Here is a 14,163-nt window from a genome sequence, read left to right as displayed (position 1 = left end):
ATCTCCCCCTGCCCTGGTCTATCATCAGCGCTGCAGCCTGAAAGAATCCCCTCAGAAATAATTAATTTTTAATGTGTCTGATGGAGGGCTGCTTTGTGTTCTACAACAGCTCCATCAATCAGGAATCAGGATGGCTTTTCATGTTGAATAGGACCCTCCAGAAATATTTTAACATGAGGCCTGTGATGAGGAGATCTATAGGGAAAGTTAAAAAGCCTTATGAGTTTAGCCTGACAAGACCGATTGATAGATGCAATAGACTCAACAACTGCCTTCTAGCCATTTTCATGATAAATGAAAAATCCATTAATGTCTGTCTACTGACTTCATTTCTGCATACTATTATACAAAGAACTTGATATCTTGGTCAGCGGCGGCGGGCACATCTCATTTCTGGAGCTTCCTCTGTCAGCTACTATAATAGCCTTGACAGTAAGTGTAGTCTCCACAAAGTCATTCAGATTGTCTGACATCCACGGGCCTCCATTCACGATAGCAGTACTTGTATTTTGAAGTATGCAGGTGCTCTAAATGGATGACCTAAAAAAACGTTGCCTCTATTGAAAGATTGAGGCCCATTGAATAAGGTGCTCGTTCCCACATTGGAGGTCTAAGCTACTCATGCGCAGTCATGAATAAATCACGGATTTCCGAAGGCACTTGCGAGTAGAAATTACAGTGTTTCAGGATGTTCACGCACACAGAAATAAAAAAGGGCATAAAACATTAACATCGGCTGCCATTCCATTCCGTTTTGCTTTGGACCGCTTAAGTTGTACCTCTCCACCATCATCAGTGATGGCACGGATTCTGTGCCATGTTTAGATGCGGATAAATATTGATGTTGTTCGTTGTTCGTAGTGAAAATAGTGCTCAGAATATTCTGCTTGTGCACTTTGTTGTAGAAACACATTGCACTAGCCTAATTGTTTTTCTGTTGCCAATACTTGAAAATTGGGTACACAAAATGCATTAATTTTCAAAAAATGACATTATTTTGCTCACATAATAATTTCTGAAACATAATACTAGTAACATGTCCGATAAGCTATGAGTGGTGCAAGCTGTTAATAACAGGAAGTAGTGTACATGTGGAACATGACACCAATGGCACCATCTAGAATGTAATTAGCTGGAATACATCATTGACCACAATGTTTGCTGTCAGGGTTCTGGAATCAACCTGTCTCTGTCTTGGGTTCTCTTTTACATAACAGGTTGCAATGCCACTGGCTTCAAAATACACACCTATTTTGGGACATGAGGGAGCCAGAGAGACCATGACATGAAGGCCAGCATGTGGAGTTTGATATGCCAGATGGTATACTTATTTCCACAGGGTTAGATATGTGGATGGGGCTCCATATCCATTCAGTCATTGCTGGCTTACCTGAGATGAACTGTTCTTCTGTTCAAGTCTGGTGGCATTAGCAGGCCACAACTCAGTGGACCTCCGGCCTAAAGCTGGCAGGTTACTGCTGAATGACAGAAAATAGGCCTACAGTACACTGGCCCTCAGCCTTGTAGTACTCAACCTGTCCTCATATGCCCAATGTTGTCATATGTTAGGCCTGTAGCTACCCGCAGACAATCATATTGCATTTGTTTGTAAACATTTACAACTGGTGAATCATTATTTCTGAATGGCTTATTACAGTGTTATTACAATGTAGAAGGTGGTGTTTCTGTTTTGTTTTTATCAGAACGCAGGGTTGCATAGCTACTGGATCTAATGATACATTGTAATGCTTGTGGTGGCTTGTTTTAAAATAATACTTGTGGTGGCTTATTTCATTATAAGGATTGTGGTGTCTTGTTTTAAAATAATACTTGTGGTGGCTTGTTTCATTATAATGCTTGTGGTGTCTTGTTTCATCATAATGCTTGTGGTGCCTTGTTTCATCATAATGCTTGTGGTGCCTTGTTTCATCATAATGCTTGTGGTGGCTTGTTTCATCATAATGCTTGTGGTGGCTTGTTTCATTATAATGCTTGTGGTGGCTTGTTTCATCATAATGATTGTGGTGGCTTGTTTCATCATAATGCTTGTGGTGTCTTGTTTCATCATAATGTTTGTGGTGTCTTGTTTCATTATAATGCTTGTGGTGGCTTGTTTCATTATAATGCTTGTGGTGGCTTGTTTCATCATAATGATTGTGGTGGCTTGTTTCATCATAATGCTTGTGGTGTCTTGTTTCATCATAATGTTTGTGGTGTCTTGTTTCATTATAATGCTTGTGGTGGCTTGTTTCGTCATAATGCTTGTGGTGGCTTGTTTCATTATAATGCTTGTGGTGTCTTGTTTCATTATAATGATTGTGGTGTCTTGTTTCATCATAATGCTTGTGGTGTCTTGTTTCATTATAATGATTGTGGTGGCTTGTTTCATCATAATGCTTGTGGTGGCTTGTTTCATTATAATGATTGTGGTGGCTTGTTTCATTATAATGATTGTGGTGGCTTGTTTCACTATAATGATTGTGGTGGCTTGTTTTAAAACAATGCTTGTGGTGTCTTGTTTCATCATAATGCTTGTGGTGGCTTGTTTCATTATAATGATTGTGGTGGCTTGTTTCATTATAATGATTGTGGTGGCTTGTTTTAAAACAATGCTTGTGGTGTCTTGTTTCATCATAATGCTTGTGGTGGCTTGATTCATTATAATGCTTGTGGTGTCTTGTTTCATCATAATGATTGTGGTGGCTTGTTTCATTATAATGATTGTGGTGTCTTGTTTTATTATAATGCTTGTGGTGGCTTGTTTCATTATAATGCTTGTGGTGGCTTGTTTCATTATAATGCTTGTGGTGGCTTGTTTCATTATAATGATTGTGGTGGCTTGTTTCATCATAATACTTCCTTTTGTGTTACATATACTTCTCCAGGATAGTTCCCCAAGTCTAGTGGCATATGCATGTTTCCATTTAGCTTTTAAACTCTTTCAAAGTGCCCCAATACATCCCAAAATAAAAATAATAGGAATTGACCAAGTTACCAAAAGTCCATCAAGTGATGAAAATGTTTTCCCTTTCTCACTATGCTCTACTTCCATAATGGCACTCAATCCGTCCCTCTGCCATTATTACATCCTCAGAGACCAGCAGCCATAAATTGTGTGTGTGTGTGTATGTGTGTTCAAATGTCTGTTGGGTTGGGGACGACCTGTAATTACAGTCAGCTGGGAAATATTTAGAAGACTTACATTCCAGACACAAACCCACTGAGCACTCTTATTGACATTGCATGCAATGTTGCATCGAATATACACAAACTACATGCCAGTTTGGGGGAAGCATAATAGTGTATTATTTTAGCCCATCAGCCCTTATTCTTTCTGGGGTATTTGTGGGGTATAACATGACATGGCAAAGAGTAAACACTAATGTTAAATTTGTCTTTAGCCAGATTCACTGAGACTGAGTGGGGTTGTCAGATTATTTTTCTTGGTGCTTTGTTAACATAAGCTTTTTTGATCCGACTTCAATCATGTGAGTTAAACAGGTCATAACGGTGAACAAGAGGGCTTCTACAGAAAATATAGGAAATGTCCTCCTCTTTAGCCTCAAAGGTTTTATTCTCCCCCCAAAAGAAAAACATTTGAACAGCATCTTCAGCTTTAAAAAGGAGGCAGATGGACAGCTCTGCTCTTTGTCAGAATGCCAATCTGTATTCCCCAGACCACTGTTAAAGTGGGATCTGGAGAAAATCATTGCAGACCCGGGAGGTCAAAATGGATGAACTCCCAGATTTTTGTTGATGGGTTGGAGAAATACTGTATTTCTAAAACCCAAGAAAGGAGGCCAGAATGCTCTCCCCACTGTGCTGGAACAGAATGTAGATATTTTTTTTTGTGTAACAAAATAACAGCCCATTACAACACCATAATTGTGGTGTTAAGTGTTATTATACTGTCTTTCACTGAAATATACAGTATTAGACAGTATTATTTGGTTACATTGATGGGTATTTATGTTACATAATTGTTGGATATATCCACATATCAGAATTGGTCATTGGCAGGGCTATTTTGTTTTTTCTGTGATCACGCATTGTGCTTTTGACTTGGAATGTCCTTGAAAGGGGGGAGGTTGTATTAAAATTCGATGTAAAACATTGAGCATGATAATAGGCCTACGCATAGACCCTGTGCTATTGGCAAAGCCCGACTTGGCAATTCGTTTTCAAGTGACAAGAAGACGGGACTGTCGACATGTTCAATTGAGAACGACGCCGCAGTGAATCAAATTAAAGATCTAGCCCTCGTGCATTGATTGCTTTGGTCTCGTCCTGTCCTATTTTTTTTAACACACCCAGCGGAGCGAGAGCAGCTTGAAGCACAGCCTGCCAACGTTACACATTACGAAGCCCAGTCTCTCTCGTATGTGCCTGGAGAGCGTCGTGTCCGAGGCGCAGAGCGCGCTGCGTTTTCGGGACTTCTCGGCTAATTCTAAAAGCCTCAATAAATTGTGGATACATTCTATTGAAAAGCCTAACTCACTTGAAAGCTTTTTCACAACCTGGGATATGCAATTGATGTTATTTCCAGCGTGAAACCGTCTTATTCGTGGAATCTATTGTTAAGGATCTGTCATCGGAGCTTCCATATGACTTGGATTCAAAAAACGGTATTCTGGTTTGACACAAAGATCCACTGTTTTTCCTTTTTTGGGAACAAGGAACCTGTTTTTAGGACTATTCTTGGAGCACGAATAGTTTCTGCGTGTGATTGAACTTCGAAGAAAGGGAGAAATAACTGAATAATGAAAATATTACTTATGGGTTGACAGCTTTCGCCGCTGCAGACGGAAAAAACGCTCAGTAGCCTAAATATTTATTGTTTGAGCAGGTTGTTTCTTCTGTCTTGTCTGCCCCGCTGTATTCTTCACGGCAGTCTGCTCTCGGACGAATTTATTTTGCTTATTTTGCTGGATTTATTTGAATAAGGCTCGATTGAAGGGTTTTGTGAACCGATATTGAATTTCACGGAGGAAATCGCAACTCATTTGTTTCGGTAAGGTTATGAAATTTGATCATTGCCTTTTTGACAATCCTTTTCGTTCGTCTCATTTCAATGTTTTCCCTTTGTAACTAAAATAAAATATTAATATTTACATTATGACAGGCGGTTATATTCATTCGAATTACGAATTGGCTATTTGTCCGTTTTTAATTATGTATATTTTTCGCGTATTATTCTCTGAATATCGGCGGTGCACAATGTGTTCTATTCTGTTCTATTGTGAATTCATATGTAATTACTTGCACATTTAGACTGAAATAGGCTAGCATTTATGTCAACTTTATTTATGTAATATATTTTTTGTCTATTTCTAAGCCTCCACGTTACAGCCAGTAGCGTAGTCTATAATAAATTCAACGCACGTCATTTGACACAATTTTAAGATTGCCCTATGTCTGACACCAAGTACCACAGGAGGAGCTGTTTAATTAGTTTTTGTTCCCAAAGCAATCTGGACGTTCAAGGTTATATCAAAACGTCTTTCGATATGACCCAAAGACGCAAAGAGGCTGTTATGCGCGTTTACCGGTCCTCTATTCTAGGGCGGACTTTTGGCTTGTTTGTTAGGATTATTTCCGTGTTCATGTATTTCAAATATGTAATTAAGGTGTACAAGCTACACTGTTGTTTTGTCTGTCTAAGTACATGTTTGGGACAACACACACCTGTACTTTATGTTCTCTTGGAATCTCTGTCATCCTATTTCAGGTTTAAAAGTGTACCTGCAAAAATGTTGTGTAGGATAGCTATAGCTTCATGTCTTATGGATATACTATTGGCTATTGTGTGCAAAGCATTATTATACTAATAACAATCTAATGACGGAGCTCTTGGAAAAATAATTTCAGATAGCCTACATCTAGATTGACCCTCTATGTGCATAGGCCTACATTTATTTGATACTGGACTTTTTTTTTTACAGTCATAATATACAAACCTGTAGGTTGTAACAATGTTATTTCTATATACTGATGTCCTGGCAAACTTTGAAAATTGGCCATATTCTGAACATCAGAGATAATACTGCTGCTATAGCCTAATTGGAAAATAAGTATGAAAATAGTGCGTCTCAAGAGTTCAACAGGGTCACTGGTCTACACATTGAGTGGGCGATTTGGTCACCTATTCTTGGCTAGGTGTAAAGGTCTTTGTGTGGTGGTTTCTATGAGAAGTGGATAGATAACCTCACACTTTGCAACAACAATATCACAGCCTCGAGTCTCATTTTAGTGCCTGTTCACAGTGTGGTTATAGTGTTTCCATTTTACGTTGTAGTGAATGTGTATCCAAGCTAGTGAATACAGAAAATATGACTCTACTAAAAACTCCTCCTCTACTGCTGCACAGTACCCACCGCCTCTACCACCTCCTCTACCACCTCCCTTATGTCTATCTTTCTCCATTTCCTTCAACCAAATCTTTAATCTACTGCAGATGAAGCTCTGGAATTAGCTTGCAATATGCTCTCCTTATTCATATCTTCAAAAGCCCATTTATCTCCAGCGGAAAGCTGATAAGAAAGAGGCCTGCTTGGCAAGCCTGATAAGAGGGTGAAAAATCCTCCAGCTATTTGTGATGTTCTGAGTTCAGGCTGATCACAGCTAGCTCGGGAAGACATGACATACCTTGCATTATGAGACTAATGCCTCATGCCTCCTCAAACAAGGGGAGTAGAGGAGGGAGAAACATTAAATGGAGATTTATGTTGGATTTAATGCAAGGATTTAAAAGCAATAGTGAAACATGAAACATCGGGGAAACGTTAAGGAAATAACCTTATTCAAATCTTCGTCCTGACAATAGGGCCTGTAATGTTGTAATGCTATTAACTTTCATAAAAGAGGTGATTGAGCAGTTAAGCTGTTTGAAATGGAATCGCCTGCCTGGCCTGCTACAGTACATTGCAATGGTCTCTGAAATGTACAAATATATATATATATTTTTAAACATGTCAGTGAAACATTTGTTGACGCATTTCAGGTTAAATCTGTGAAAAGTGCTTTGGTTTGAAGGGGTAATAAACTGCACTAAATCCCCAACTGGAACCTGTCTGGAATGTTGATCTTATCCAAATTGGCTTATTCTGATGCCTGACATGCCTGCATGCCCACTGTGAGAACGGGGTTGTGAAATATGGCACTAGGGTAGGTGGGTTACATAGTAGAGTGGAAAGAGTGAAAAACACAACACTTTCACTTCACATTCATTCTGCAGCCTAGCCATGGCATGGCTCATTCAAGGCCAGCCCTCAGGCAGTACTGTAGAGGGAGTCTTTCTCATCTCATCTCCATCCAGCTCTCCATTATGTTTTTCTTGTATTTTTTTTTAGTACAGTGAGAGAGCGTGTGATCTCTTCTTTTACTCTTTAGAATGGCAGAATAGCAGCAGTCTATTCACTGCAGTGAAGGATGGATTTACATTCCCTTCCAGTGCTGAATGTGTGCTTTCTTTCCTGCATATCCTCTGACACTTCACCAGCGTCCATAAATCACATTATATCTATTGTACCAATTTGTTGGCTGGGCACTTGTTTTAAGCCTATTAAGTTGGGTGGATTTTATTGGTTGTTAAATACCTCACCTTTGTCCAATTCGCTGGGTAGAGGGAGGCTCCCTTCACATTATATAGTATATGAATTCCCCTCGTATTCAGACTGTGACTGCATATTATTATTCTTAGATTTATTTTTTCTAGAGGATTATTCTCAGAACACGTCATTACTCTATAACAAATTACTTGTAGCATGTGATCGTATTCATACTTAGAGAGGAGAACACTCCCTCCTCTGTGCACTACTTATATGTAGGTCCTCTGTGTGAGAGAGATGGAGAATTTACAGGCGTCCCCATGGTACTTAGAGCATCTTAATCCTGGCAAGAGAATGACCATAAAGCTCTCTGCACCAAAAGCAGTGGGAGACCTGCGGAAGAGGAACAGAGGAAACCAGCAGCAGAGAGAGAGAGAGAGAGATGGGGTTGGCAAGCAGCACTTTAATGTGCACTGCAGAGATGTCTCTGTTTTTAACATAAATGTTATAAATAACATGAATGGGTCGCACAAGGCCACTGGCTATAAAGGGACAGGGTGTTGGCAAAACAAAATGCATTTTTCTCAGTTTTTTTATTTCTGCAGTCTGTGGACAGCGGGTCCCTGCAGAGCCTGTGTGTTGTTAACTGCTCTGTACAGGGGGGATTTATGCCTCTGCCCAAATGGAAGTGACCAGTGACCTTTCCCGTGGCGTTGGCCAGCTCTGACACTGTCACACAATGGACTGCTGCCTCCACAATTGCTGCATCTCAAATGGCACCCTATTCCCTATATAGTGCACGGCTTTTGACCAGAGCCCTATGGACCCTGGTCAAACGTAATGCACTATATAGGGAAAAAGGTGCCATTTGAGACTCAGCTAATGTGTCAACGGCACAGCTTCTTCTCCGTCATCTCCTCCTATCAGATGTTATTTCCTAAATGTTGGGGCATCTGCTCGCGCTGCGCTGAGTCCCGAGGGCCGCTCACGTCCTCTTTCCCCCCCCTCTACCCTAAGTTCTAAATGTCAACTGTGCGCAGGGCCATCCGAGGCCTTTACAATACCTCCAGGTATTGCTGCAGTCATAGGTCAGCCAGTCACTCAGCGGGTAATGTGTGCTTCATGCTCACAGCTCACAGTGGACGTACGAGGGCCACTCACCATGGGTCGCTACACAACACCCCCACCCAATGCTGGAGAGGCCAAGGGAGGAAAGGAGGGAGACGGAGGGAGGGTAGAGAGATGGGGTGGGTCAGAGTTCTAGTCCCCCCAGCACTGATCTCCCATGATGGTGATGTTGTTGTTCTCTCTTGAGCCATGGAATAAAGGACCCCCACTTCACATCAAACAGTCTCCCAACACCATCATAAATATTTCAGAGAACTCTCCCTTTATCCTCCTGGCCCTTCTCCAATTAGCTGCTGACGAAGGAGGCTAGCGAGGGCCATGATCTAAAAGGAGAGAAAATAGGGAAAAAACAGAGGCCTTTGATTTTGGTGCTAGTGAGCATATATCTCCCCACTCTCCAGCGTCCTCTCCTTATTGTGAGCCCACTCAAGGAGAGGTGGAGACACTTGAGTGAATCCCCCTCTTTTCAAGCTACCGACAAGGGTCAACCTGTAATTCTGGCAGCTGTTTCACTCAGCCCTCCTCCTACTACCTCCTCCCTTCCTCCTCCCACCCACCCGCCCACCCCATCCCATCCCCAAAGCAGCTCTTTCCAGTGAGCAGGCTGTGTCTTTTGTTACCTTTATGAAGTGTAGTTAAATGTGTTCTGTGCGGCGCTGCGTGGCACCCTGTCTGAGCACCAACCCCAGGCGTGCCATTAGCCAGATATGGCTCTACTGCAGCCGTAATGATGGAGAGAGAGAACACAGCAGAGTAGAGGAGAGGAAACCAGGAGTCTTACATCATGCCATTCGAGTTGTCGTGTGGACCTAATTGCCCCATCGTTTTGTGCGCCCTGCAAGCCCCCTATGTCACCCAGCTCATGTGTTCAGTACAGAACCTCCCTGTGCTATGTCAGGTTAGTGTAGCAGACATGAGTCGGTCATGGTCTCGTGATGAGGTAACCCAGCCTGCCAACTTCAGAACTAGTGTCTGCCCCCGGCCCAAGAGGACATTTCCTATTGGTCTCACGGTCTAAGACGTTGGTTGCTCCTGTGGGAGACCCGGGTTCTTATCCCGCGAGTTACACTAGCTAGAGTGTTCATGTTTCATCCCATGGCGGGTGGTAGAGGCTGATAGACTGTGAGTTGTTGTGGGAAGGGTGAAAACGGCTTACACCTTTACTTTGAAGGGACGCATGTAAAAGGTTAAATATGTTAAATACTTAGTGATGGTATACAGTCCATCATAAATCGGTATATGGGGAACTAATGTAGTCTATTACATATGAAATAGTTATTTTGTATCTTCTGCATTGAATAAACGATATCTGACTATACCTGCAGGTACTTATAGAGGCTACTGAGTTGAGATTGTGATTGGGTTGAGATTGTAGTTCAGATTGTGGTTGGGTTAGGGTTGAGATTGTGGTTGAGTTAGGGTTGAGATGGTGGTTGGGTTAGGGTTGAGATTGTAGTTGGGTTAGGGTTGAGATTAGAGGTCGACCGATTCTGATTTTACAACGTCGATACCGATACCGATTATTGGAGGACCCCCAAAAAAAGCCGATACCGATTAATAGGCCGATTTTGTTTTATTTTTTTGTTTTTTGTAATAATGACAATTACAACAATACTGAATGAACACTTATTTGAACTTAATATAATACATCAATAAAATCAATTTAGCCTCAAATAAATAATGAAACATGTTCAATTTGGTTTAAATAATGCATAAACAAAGTGTTGGAGAAGAAAGTAAAAGTGCAATATGTGCCATGTAAGAAAGCTAACGTTTAAGTTCCTTGCTCAGAACATGAGAACATATGAAAGCTGGTGGTTCCTTTTAACATGAGTCTTCAATATTCCCAGGTAAGAAGTTTTAAGTTGTAGTTATTATAGGAATTATAGGACTATTTCTCTCTATACGATTTGTATTTCATTAACCTTTGACTATTGGATGTTCTTATAGGCACTTTAGTATTGCCAGTGTAACAGCATAGCTTCCGTCCCTTTCCTCACTCCTCCCTGGGCTCGAACCAGGAACACAACGACAACAGCCACCCTCGAAGCAGCGTTACCCATGCAGAGCAAGGGGAACAACTACTCCAAGTCTCAGAGCGAATGACGTTTGAAACGCTATTAGTGCGCACCCCGCTAACTAGCTAGCCATTTCACATCGGTTACACCAGCCTAATCTCGGGAGTTGATAGGCTTGAAGTCATAAACATCTCAATGCTTGATGCACAATGAAGAGCTGCTGGAAAAACGCACGAAAGTGCTGTTTGAATGAATACTTACGAGCCTGCTGCTGCCTACCATCGCTCAGTCAGACTGCTCTATCAAATCATAGACTTAGTTATAACATAATAACACACAGAAATACGAGCCTTAGGTCATTAATATGGTAGAATCCGGAAACTATCATCTCGAAAACAAGACGTTTATTCTTTCAGTGAAATACAGAACCGTTCCTTATTTTATCTAAGGGGTGGCGTCCATTAGTCTAAATATTCCGGTTACATTGCACAACCTTCAATGTTTTGTCATAATTATGTAAAATTCTGGCAAATTAGGCGGCCCAAACTGTCGCATATACACTGACTCTGCGTGCAATGAACGCAAGAGAAGTGACACATTTTCACCTGGTTAATATTGCCTGCTATCCTGGATTTCTTTTAGCTAAATATGCAGATAAAAAAATATATACTTCTGTGTATTGATTTTAAGAAAGGCATTTATGTTCATGGTTAGGTACACATTGGAGCAACGATACGCACCGTATCAATAATATGCAATGCAGGACACGCTAGATAAACTAGTAATATCATCAACCATGTGTAGTTAACTATTGATTTTGATTGATTGATTGTTTTTTATAAGATAAGTTTAATGCTAGCTAGCAACTTATCTTGGCTTACTGCATTCGCGTAACAGGCAGTCTCCTCGTGGAGTCCAACGAGAGGCACGTGGTTAGAGCGTTGAACTAGTTAACTGTAAGGTTGCAAGATTGAATCCCCCGAGCTGACAAGGTGAAAATCTGTCGTTCTGCCCCTGAACGAGGAAGTTAACCCATTGTTCCTAGGCCGTCATTGAAAATAAGAATGTGTTCTTAACTGACTTGCCTAGTTAAATAAAGATTAAATAAAGGTGTAAAAAAAAAAAAACGGCAAAATCGGTGTCCAAAAATACAGATTGTTATGAAAACTTGAAATCAGCCCTAATTAATCGGCCATTCCGATGAATCGGTCGACGTCGAGTTGAAATGGTGGTTGGGTTAGGGTTGACATGGTGGTTGGGTTAGAGTTGACATGGTGGTTGGGTTAGGGTTGACATGGTGGTTGGGTTAGGGTTGACATGGTGGTTGGGTTAGGGTTGACATGGTGGTTGGGTTAGGGTTGACATGGTGGTTGGGTTAGGGTTGACATGGTGGTTGGGTTAGGGTTGACATGGTGGTTGGGTTAGGGTTGACATGGTGGTTGGGTTAGGGTTGACATGGTGGTTGGGTTAGGATTGACATGGTGGTTGGGTAAAGGTTGACATGGTGGTTGGGTTAGGGTTGACATGGTGGTTGGGTTAGGGGTGACATGGTGGTTGGGTTAGGGTTGACATGGTGGTTGGGTTAGGATTGACATGGTGGTTGGGTAAAGGTTGACATGGTGGTTGGGTTAGGGTTGACATGGTGGTTGGGTTAGGATTGACATGGTGGTTGGGTAAAGGTTGACATGGTGGTTGGGTTAGGGCTGACATGGTGGTTGGGTTAGGGTTGACATGGTGGTTGGGTTAGGGTTGACATTGTGGTTGGGTTAGGGTTGACATGGTGGTTGGGTTAGGGTTGACATGGTGGTTGGGTTAGGGTTGACATGGTGGTTGGGTTAGGGTTGACATTGTGGTTGGGTTAGGGTTGACATTGTGGTTGGGTTAGGGTTGACATGGTGGTTGGGTTAGGGTTGACATTGTGGTTGGGTTAGGGTTGACATGGTGGTTGGGTTAGGGTTGACATGGTGGTTGGGTTAGGGTTGACATTGTGGTTGGGTTAGGGTTGACATGGTGGTTGGGTTAGGGTTGACATGGTGGTTGGGTTAGGGTTGACATGGTGGTTGGGTTAGGGTTGACATTGTGGTTGGGTTAGGGTTGACATGGTGGTTGGGTTAGGGTTGACATTGTGGTTGGGTTAGGGTTGACATTGTGGTTGGGTTAGGGTTGACATGGTGGTTGGGTTAGGGTTGACATGGTGGTTGGGTTAGGGTTGAGAAAAGGTGTATTTATATCACTGACAAGTGAGACGAGAGGTATCCATGATATTGAAGACACTTTCTAGAAAAGTACCTGTCTCCCGCTGAGGAGTTGGAGGTTCTTAGGGATCAGACTGACAAATGGTGACTGATCGCCTCAGATTCACCCAGTGCTTCCTATTAAGCATCGCTGAGGATCTTAGCTACTATCATTAAGCTATCTCTCTCGCGAGCGCGCTTTCTCCCTCTCTCTCATATATCCTTTTATGCCCCTTTCTACTTGCAGTGTATTAAATCCTATGTTAATCTCACCATGTGTTTCTCCCCTTAGTAAGCAGATTTGACTGAGAGTTGGGAGCTGGGGTAATTAGATGCGAGAAAGAGATTGTGTTTTCCTCTGGATGCAGATGTGTAGGGTGGTCTGTCTGTGAGCCGAGCTGAGCAGGCTGGGGAGCGCTGCTCTGTGCTGTGCTGGGGGGCTCTGTGTAACGCCGTGTCGAAATGAGCCTACATACAAAACATACGGCGCCCTCGTTGGGAAGCAGGCCCCTTCGTTAGCGAGGAGCTGACGAGCTGCTGCTCACATTAGGGTAATTAACGCAGCCACAGATTGTGGAACAGCTGTGCAATTTACCACTGTGGCAACACCAACGGTCGAGGGACAGGCTCTGCAAACAGAGGAAGGTTAGAGAGCGGCTTCAGAGACCATACTGCCTCACGCCTAGACGAGGGCCCCACAAAGGGGCTAAGACCAACGATTTATATCTACAATAGATGACTGACAGTGGGCACTGTTTTGAAGCCACTGCGCCACTGCGCCCCAGCATTGTACAAATTATTTTCGAAGCTATAGAAATGCATTTATTAATGTCTACATTTCTACTTATATATATATATATTTTTTTTTTTAAAGTTCTAATGTTACTGGCCCCACTACAACGACAAAAAAATATTTAAATGCATGTAATTTTGTCCTTGAAACATTTATTTGAAATACTGTAGAATTCTGTTCTTTCCTATGGAGGACTGCTTCTCCTGGGGAGTGCCAATATGACCAAAGGTGGCTTTAAAGCCTCTCATTGGCCAATACATAGTATCAGCAATCCAGGGTTTATATACATCTTTGGCTCAAACCCAGCCAAACCATACAGAGACCCTCTATTCAGCAGGGTAGCCAGGGAAACTTTCAAATCATATTATTTATAGAATATTATAAAACGTGGAAAGAGTGAAGGCTACATTGTTTTTGGTAGCGCTAGCAAATAGAACTACCAG

General features: G+C 42.0%; 1 protein-coding gene across 6 annotated transcripts in view; it reads left to right on the top strand.

Moving 5' to 3' along the window:
- Nucleotides 1-14,163, top strand: part of fbrsl1 (fibrosin-like 1) — a 149,135-nt gene that overhangs the window by 47,369 nt on the left and 87,603 nt on the right. Inside the window, exon 1 of one of the 6 annotated variants that reach the window (XM_031829868.1) lies at nucleotides 4,213-5,011. The exons of 1 other annotated variant lie outside the window; for it this stretch is intronic. The gene's annotated coding sequence lies outside the window, so the exon portion shown is untranslated. Of the gene's footprint in view, nucleotides 1-4,212; nucleotides 5,012-14,163 lie in introns of those variants that run through there. 4 more of the 6 variants (XM_020488582.2, XM_031829870.1, XM_031829869.1 and 1 more) reach the window with 4 other exon arrangements.

This window comes from Oncorhynchus kisutch, linkage group LG8 (genome assembly GCF_002021735.2).
Source record: "Oncorhynchus kisutch isolate 150728-3 linkage group LG8, Okis_V2, whole genome shotgun sequence".
NCBI classification, from domain to species: Eukaryota; Metazoa; Chordata; class Actinopteri; order Salmoniformes; family Salmonidae; genus Oncorhynchus; species Oncorhynchus kisutch.
Note: the sequence above shows the minus strand (reverse complement) of the source record. Positions and strands in the feature narration are given on the sequence as shown.